Genomic DNA, 8522 nt, shown 5'->3' on the forward strand with positions numbered 1-8522 from the left:
CCATCACGGACAAAGAACTGTTGGCCATTAGATCAGCTTTTCTAGAATGGAGACATTATTTACTGGGGGCAAGACATCAGGTGGTAGTGGTAACCGATCATAAGAACTTGCAATATTTCAAGACGGCCCAGACCTTGAGTCAAAGGCAACTGCGTTGGTGCCAGTATTTTAATGAATTCGATTTTGTGGTAACCTTCCGGCCTGGTAAGAAAAACAGGAAGGCGGATGCGTTATCTCGGCAACCAAATATGGGCACGGTGGTAGGGGCAGTCAAGACCATTATTTCTCCTGAAAAGGTCTTTGGAGCAATTACTAAACATTTAATTGAGACAATAAAAAGAGGCCTCTAACCGAATCAGCTTCAGAAGTGGAAGGATAGTCATCCCACAAGATCAGTGCGGAATGGATTGCCTTACCATCAGGGTCAATTGTATCTACCTACCAAAGAATTACAGGAAAAGGCTTTATTTTGGTGCCATAAGTCCCCTTTGGCAGGTCATGCAGGTCAGAGGAAAATGCAATTTATGTTGGAGAAATACTTTTGGTGGCCAAATCTGAGCAAGGATGTGCAGAGGTATTTGTTACAATGTGAAAATTGTGCATGGAACAAGGCTGACCATGGTAAAAACCGAGGGTTACTCCAGCCATTGCCCACTTCTGAAAGAGCCTGGACTCACCTTTCTATAGATTTCATTACCGATTTACCGCCGGATAACCAGTTTGATACAATCCGGGTGGTGGTGGATTTCCTGTCCAAACAAGCTCATTTCATCCCATGTGTTGGAATTCCAGAGGCAGGCAAGTTGGCAGAGTTGTTTTTACAACATGTGGTTAGATTGCATGGTTTGCCAAAGAGTATTGTATCTGATAGAGGCTCTCAGTTTACATCGAGGTTTTGGCGTGCTTTTTGTCGGATGTTGGGGATAAACTGTGCCTTGTCTACTAGTTATCACCCCCAAACTGATGGGGAGATGGAAAGAGTGAACCAGATGTTGGAACAATACCGGAGAGGTTATCTGGGAGATGGCAGACACTCGTGGGTGCAGGTACTGTGGCTGGCAGAGTTTACATATAATAATACCTATCACACCTCCTTGGGAATGGCACCTAATGAATGTTTGTACGGGCATGAGCAAAACATGATACCCGAACACTTTCCATATATGGACACTATCACTATGCCTTTGTTGCAAGAGCGTAAACAGTTGCTTTTGAATGTCAGGCAGAGAACACGCAAAAACTTGGAAAAAGCTAAGAAAGCATATAAAGAACAGGCTGATAAACATCGGCAAGGGAGTCCTCAGTATCATATTGGGGATAGAGTTTGGTTGTCAACCAAAAATGTAGCATTGATAGGATCCTGTAAATGTATCCCTAGATTTATTGGTCCTTATGAAATATGTAAGTGTGTATCAGAGACTGCGATGAAATTATGCTTACCAAAAACTTTACCTATACACCCGGTATTTCATGTGTCTTTACTTAAACCTGCAGCTCCCAGCATGAAGACCAAACGGCCACCGCCTATTGTGAAAGATGGACAAGAGGAATATGAGGTGAAAAGTATTTTGGACGTCAAGAAGAAGAAGCAAAGGTTACGGTACTTGATCCAGTGGGTAGGTTATTGACCGGAAGATTGTTCATGGGAACCGGCAGAGGCGGTGCATGCTCCCAGGTTAGTGAAACTCTTTCATTTAAGATATCCGGCAAAACCTAGTTCTGGGAAGAGGCCTGGGAGAGGAGGTAATGTTAGGAGTAAGGGCATTAAAAGGTTCCCTGTATAGCCGGAGTGCTGGCAGAGGAAACAAGACTACAAATCCCATCATGCTGTGGGAAAGGCTGTAGTTCTTTGTGCGCGTGTTGCCAGCTGCCATTGATTAGAGGCAGCATAAAATAGGCAACAGCGCACACGCACGTGTGGCTTATTTTCATTTTGGGTGCAGTGCGAGCGGAGAGATGAGAACGGGACGCGGAAGGAATCCTGCCAGAATGGACGGCTGCTAACGGCTTCTAAATATTGTTCCCCGTGTGATACGCTGGGTGCAAGGAGGGGCATGCTGTCACCGGCAGGCAGTGTACGGCGATCTATGTTTCTTCCGATAGGTCCCGCGGGGCCTATCGGAGCTCAGATAAGTGCGCTCTGTGTTTTCTTTGCCCATATGAACGCTGACAAAACTTGTTTACTGTAATTTATGGACAGGACCATGATTTGGGCTACATTTGATTTGCTAAAAGCTACAATCAAACATTATACTGTTAAAGGGTTACAGTGTGTGAGAATAGTAGGGTGATTTCACCACAAGCACGGAGAGGGGGAAAAGTGTGTTACAAAGGTGTCTGCAACCGGACAGGGTGTGGAACAGTTTAAGAACCCCCACAATGTTCACCAGTCATGAGGGGGTCATAATATTGTGATATGTGTTTTGTGTTGCTTCTACGCGCCCAATGGGCCATGTGTTCTGTTTTTTCATCCATGGAAAGAACTCCATTGTTATGTGTTCATTCTGCTTTTCGCTATGTGTATGTCTGCTACATGTGCACACGTATCAAGGTGTGTTGAGATCTGTTTAGGGCTGGGTCAGGATTGTGCAGATTACGATGTATGCAGGTTAGAGTTTGTCTTGATATTGGGCAAAATCTTCCTCGGGGCCAGCCCTTTGAGAGCAAAAATACCCAATTCAGCCCAAAATACAGGTTCTATTGTGCTGAGCAGTGATCTCATGCAAGTGACAAATGACACCCTCAAAGTGTTATTAGCATATTTATTCTAAGCAGTGAATTTCATATACATTTGGGATTCAAGTTACAGAATATTAGAAAGCATAACACTTAGAGCAATGCAAAATATAGTGAAACATGGAACTTAGATAAACATAGAGAAACATAGAGAAATATAGAGAAACATAGAGAAACACAGTCTTACGTCCCTTTAATCAGCACTGGGGAGACCTTGGGCCCTCATAAGCTAGCTGTAAACAAGCCCCGCTCAGAGGACAATGCTGAAGGACACCGTATGAGCCAATGCCGGGCACCTGTTTCTGCACGAATCAAGTCCACAGGCGATCTCCCCCTGATCCATGTGTGCATGGATATTTTATAACTTCTTGCTGTCAGTCACCATGACGCACAGTTCCAGAACTTTCCCTGTGCAACTGGCTCATGGAAAAAACCCAGCTCTCTCTGAGATGCTCCCTGCTCGCTCCTACCCCCTCCCTTGTTCCCATCTGCGCTGGCTGAGGAATGTCTTATCAGTACCTTCCCAGAGAAAAGGAAGATTAGCTTGGAGCCAGGGCCAACGTTAGTGAGGCTGAATATTCTAAGGGAAGCAGGGATGTATTAACCCCATCTGCAAGCTCTAAAAGGCATGCACTCATAGCTTAGTGTTTATAGCGCTTAAGACTGGCTATCTAAGCGCTATATAGGTGCCATGATGTTCCAAACACTCCAAAAACCTATTAGCTACATAGCTGGGGGCCCTCCCTGCCTGTCTATCATATTCCTTGTAGCTCACTACTGCATAATGGAAGTGCTACAACAGACTACTGTCAGCATTTTTAGCACATACTTTGAATACACTATTGGCTTTCAGCGGCTAATGCTGTCATCTAAAGCCCTGATTGGCAAGGTTGCAATTTCGTGTATCACTACATTCCACCCCTATTCAACGTTTGTGCGACAAATGCTGACTAATACCTATCAACATAGTATTTAGTGCAGTGATAAAGACCTAGGGGCTTTGCAAGAGGTTTAAGCAAACTATCTTCTAGCGGTTAGTTAGCGTGGCATGCAAGGTAAAACACTACCTAAACAAAAATGTACACAAAGTGAACAGTGACATATACCCTTGCCAGAACCTGGCCTACACAAAAATACCTACGCCAAGTGAACATGGACATTTACTCTAGCCAAAACCTGGCCTACACAAAAATACCTACACAAAGTGAACATGGACATTTACTCTAGCCAAAACCTGGCCTACACAAAAATACCTAAATCAATTTTGTATAACTGATTGTCAGTTAAAAAGCAGCATGCAGTTAAAATGTCAAGGCAATCCAGTGTAGTCTAATCTACAATGCACTATTGCATTTATGTATGGTTACCAATTCTAAAACCTGGCAGCCTTTCACCCTAAGGGCCTACCCTCCCCCTGATCCCAGGGCATTCAAGCGTGACTATGGGCTGTGTGACTAGACACTTCCCCCAGGTAGGTGGAACCCAACCAGAAACCATCTAATTTCGTGAACAAGGTGAACCCATGGGCACCAGGTTGTCTAAATAAAAACAATTCTACTAATTTACATCAAAGCATGGCATGTGTTATTCATGCAATCAAAAGCAAGCAATTCAATCCATATGTATGCTGGTAACTGTAGCTCTGCGTGCCAGTGTGTGGAGGATGGTCGCCCCCACCCAGTAAAAAGCCAACACCTGCTGATTTAACAATGTTTGCCATACAATGCATTGTGTGTATTTAGCAGTCTTGTTGACCTGCCCTATGGCAGACAAAAATGTCTTCATGTCTAAAATACTGTTATCTTCAATTGGCTGTCAATACTTGTAGCAGTGCTGGGCATATCAATGGGCCCCACTAGGCCAGAAGTTCTATAGCAGAGCTGGCATCAGAACCCATAGTGGCTAGCTTATAGTGCACAGTTTCTATGTCACAAGCATATAAAGCTCCTGCAATTAATGAATCTAGCTCCCTAGCTACGCGCACTCTAGTGATGGGCCATAGAAATGGACTCCATTTGTAGCAGCTTGGTAGTACTAAGGAAACATTGCCTCATGATAAATCTATGTCTAAGTGTAGCACTGTAATAATGAAGGTGTGCATTACCAGTCTACAATTTACATGTTGTCTTACTACTGGAAAATCTAACAGGTTCACAGTGTCTACCTTCTGTGACTTGGAGAATACCCTTCTTCAAGTGGGATATCTACCATATACAATATTAACTTTAGCCACAAACACCATACTACTATCCGGCAGTGGCTATTTCATCACACCATGGAAAAAATTCATTTAGTCAAGTTATAGTTCATTAAATCTTGGCGAGAACACTCGCTGCAGTTCTTGGTCAGAAAAACATCACATTAGACAAATTAAACAAGTGGTATCCATTCAGTGACAAAAGATGCCTGACAATGTGCCAGGCCAGTACTCTAGCAATTCCATGTGGATACTCATTTGCAGCGCTTTTCCAAAGAATTATTCCAAATGTTTACAATCAAAAGGTGACTCTTTGCATTAGTGTGCTGGAGACAGCTGTCCCCACAAAAACATGAAACTGGTTGGTTTAACAAAAAACCGTGTCACACTCTGTGTCATAAAATCAAACATCAAGTCAGTCATGGTTTCATTTACCTGCCTTAAGCTGGCTGTAAAAGTATCCAGTGTTTCAAAGATTACCATTTCAAATTATAGCTCATACACTTGGCAGCATTACTTCAATTAAGAATCTTAACCTACGCACAGGTGACTTTGATGTGCGCACTCATCTTATCTCAAAATTAATTACACTCCTGCTTGCATAATTCTGCTGCCCCAACAGTTCATAAATCATTCTCCTGCCTACGTGCAATGTAGAATATTTTTTTTTTCAAAAAACAAAACATCTCTGGTTAAAGCCATTCAGTTGGAAGAGTAAAACCATTTGGTTTTTTCAGATTCATCTCAACAGTGCATTTAAAAACCATTTTTCAATGTGTTAGCATTCAATTGCTGTGTCACACAGCTGTATGTGGTGCCTGATGTTACAGTCCACAATTCATTGTCCATAGTCCTTTAAACAAGAAAGGGCAAAACATGTCATTTAAATGTGTAGCATCAAATACTTGATAATTAGCCAAGTCTGCACCGTGCCAGTTCAGTTCGCAGTGGCTCGCTTTCTCTGAGAATGCGTCTGACCCTTCTTTGATCAGTGTCACCCACAAACTGCACATTATCTTCCTATATTATGAAATGTCTTGTCGTGCTTTGCCTAGGCAAAATACAAACAGAAATGTTAGGATGTCATCAAAACTTCAATATCAGCGTTATCCACCCCTTCCCATAATACCACCCCCATCTTCAAAAAGTCTCATCAGGTAACTACACACTTTGTCATTGCTACTGCAATTATTTATCACCTTTCTGCATGTTTCTGGGGGCTTATTTACACTCAACCATACGGGGTGTAACTGCCTAATCACAAACTCATTTGTGCAATGCAATCATAGCTGGTCAATGGTACCTCAGACTGATCTGTGCTTTTACAAAGCCATATAGTAAGTACCCAGGTCGCACAATGCTTTTCTTTTTCACCAAAGCGATCACCAATGCCAGGCGCCAACTTGCTTCCAGTGTCCCATGATCTTGGTTTAGGTTGCCCTGCTGGCATCACTCCATTTTTTCAAAGGGCGTTTGCTGTTTTTGAACCACTCCTTTGAGTGCGATAGTCTGAGTCAGTTTCTTTTGTTGCTTCAACAAATCATTCATTCTTGCACTAAGCCGTGTGGCTTCTGGATCATGGCTAATGTGCAGTGTTCATGTTGTACTTCAAAGCCCCGCTCTGCATGTTGTCTCTTGCAAAACGGCTAAGCACTTTTGTCAGTTTTGCTTCCATCTGGAAGGCCATAATGTCTTTGTCAGTTACTCCATCCCTGGCAATGTAGCTTGCAGTTTGCCAGATGTGTATTTTCTCTTCTCAAAGCGCCTAGAGGTTTCTTCTCCAGTGCACAGCGCTTTACTTCAGTTCACATCACATGGAGCATTGGAATGCAGCTTGCACAGCAATAGCGCTTTACTTCACTTCACATCACATCACATGGGAATGCGGTTTGCACAGTAATATCTGTTGGAATGGGCAGCTGTCTTTTCTTGGCCCATTCACAGATGCATAGGTAAATGTTCAGATGTGATGTGCCCGTCTGCCATCCTGCATGAAGCCTTTGCTCCGTACCACAGTTTACTAGGCAAATTCTTTACTTTTTGAACAGCTCTCTGTTTTTGCTCCCCCTTCCTCAGGAATGCAGGCATGTTTATCTTTCGTGTGCACCTGGCAGCGCCATTAGCACGCAGCTTATCTCTTTTGCCTATAACTCTTATACTGTGGCGGCTTCACTCGTTTCAGACAATTCATCCAGATTAACTCTTTCTTGTACTGTTTCTGCTTTTGTTTGCCTTCACGCACCTCGCCCAAGACAGCTTCAAGGCACAAGCTCTGCACACACAGCAAGACTCTTGTTTTCAAAAGCGGCACTTTTCTTGTCATTTTTCTACTCCATGTAATTTTGCAAAATGTCAAAGCGTCTTTTTTTTCTTGTAATGTGCGATCTTTCAAGAGAACTCACAACCCATTAAATCTTTGTGCTATCTTATCACACACAGATGTTTCATTCTGTTGTACCATTGCCAAACTATAACCACTCAGTTCAGTGCATTTAAAAAATAAAAATGCCATATTTAGTGCAGCTCCCTGCACGTTTTTTTTCTGCAAGAACAACCCACACTCTATTGCTTGTGGGCTGTTTAATGTGTCAACAACATTTTTCCCCATGTATCACAGTCAACAGGTCACTATTTCCAAAGCATACATCACTAATGAGGCAACAGCACAAATCCATGGCATAGCATGGGGACAGTCAAAAATACTCCAGGGGCAATTTAGAAAAATATAAATTGTTTTTCCCCCCAACCATTGCAAGCTGGTTCTGCAATTTCAAATCAGTACACAAAAATCGAAAATCCAAATAACATTCACTCACTTTCCTTTTAAGTGAGTCTCTCACCCAATATAAGCATGGCACAGCCTAAAATGCAATATAACCATTTTAGTGTGTTTCCTTTAAACAGAATTTGCCACCATTAGCACTTGGAATTTTACAGTTGCCAAAAGAAAGAAAAAAAAACTCTTTAGGCTCTCAGCACAGATGTTACTCATTCTCCTAAGCATGGCTCATTCCCCTTCCTCATTATTCAGGAATGCCAACCCTTCAAAAGCATACATCAAAAAAGACGAACCTTCGCCTCCGAACATTACAGCCCCCACTCGCTAGCACACTGGGGCTGAGTCAATGGTTAAATCACTATTCACAATTTGCATGTCAAATCCCTGCAATTATTATTTTTTTTTCCCTGCCCTCATGACAGAATAGAGATGAGAACTCCGTCTCACTATGCATTCCAAATTACAACTTTAAACTTGGGAAACCACATGATAAAATTCTTTTCTAATTGAGCATACATCTTTCTTAACCATTCATCGGAGTGCTTTAAACAAAGCCATTTCCCGCTCGTTTATTGCCTTGTACTCCCTGGCACCAATCCCATGAAGGGAGTCTTAACCACACAAGCTATCGGCCACGGCAAGCCGACACAACATTGCTGCCTTTTGAAGTCTCAGAGCTGCAGTGAGACCATCAAGGAAATGCGACAGCCTGCTCCCCACTCTACACTGTGTTCTCTCACACCATTTGTCATGTCAGCATGGCACTGCTCTTCACAATCCCACAAAGCTGCCACCAAATGTCTTGATATT

At 42.8% G+C, this 8522-nt stretch overlaps 1 long non-coding RNA gene across 1 annotated transcript; it reads right to left on the bottom strand.

Annotated features, from left to right (window-relative positions):
* Window positions 1–2748: 2748 nt before the first annotated feature.
* On the bottom strand, window positions 2749–8106 carry LOC138583233 (uncharacterized). Its single transcript, XR_011305187.1, has 2 exons — window positions 3971–8106; window positions 2749–3912 (listed from the first exon to the last, which is right to left on the bottom strand). It is a non-coding gene; the product is annotated as an uncharacterized lncRNA (long non-coding RNA).
* Window positions 8107–8522: the final 416 nt, after the last annotated feature.

Source organism: Ambystoma mexicanum, chromosome 3q (assembly GCF_040938575.1).
Source record: "Ambystoma mexicanum isolate Mex_15411 chromosome 3q, UKY_AmexF1_1, whole genome shotgun sequence".
Taxonomy (NCBI): Eukaryota; Metazoa; Chordata; class Amphibia; order Caudata; family Ambystomatidae; genus Ambystoma; species Ambystoma mexicanum.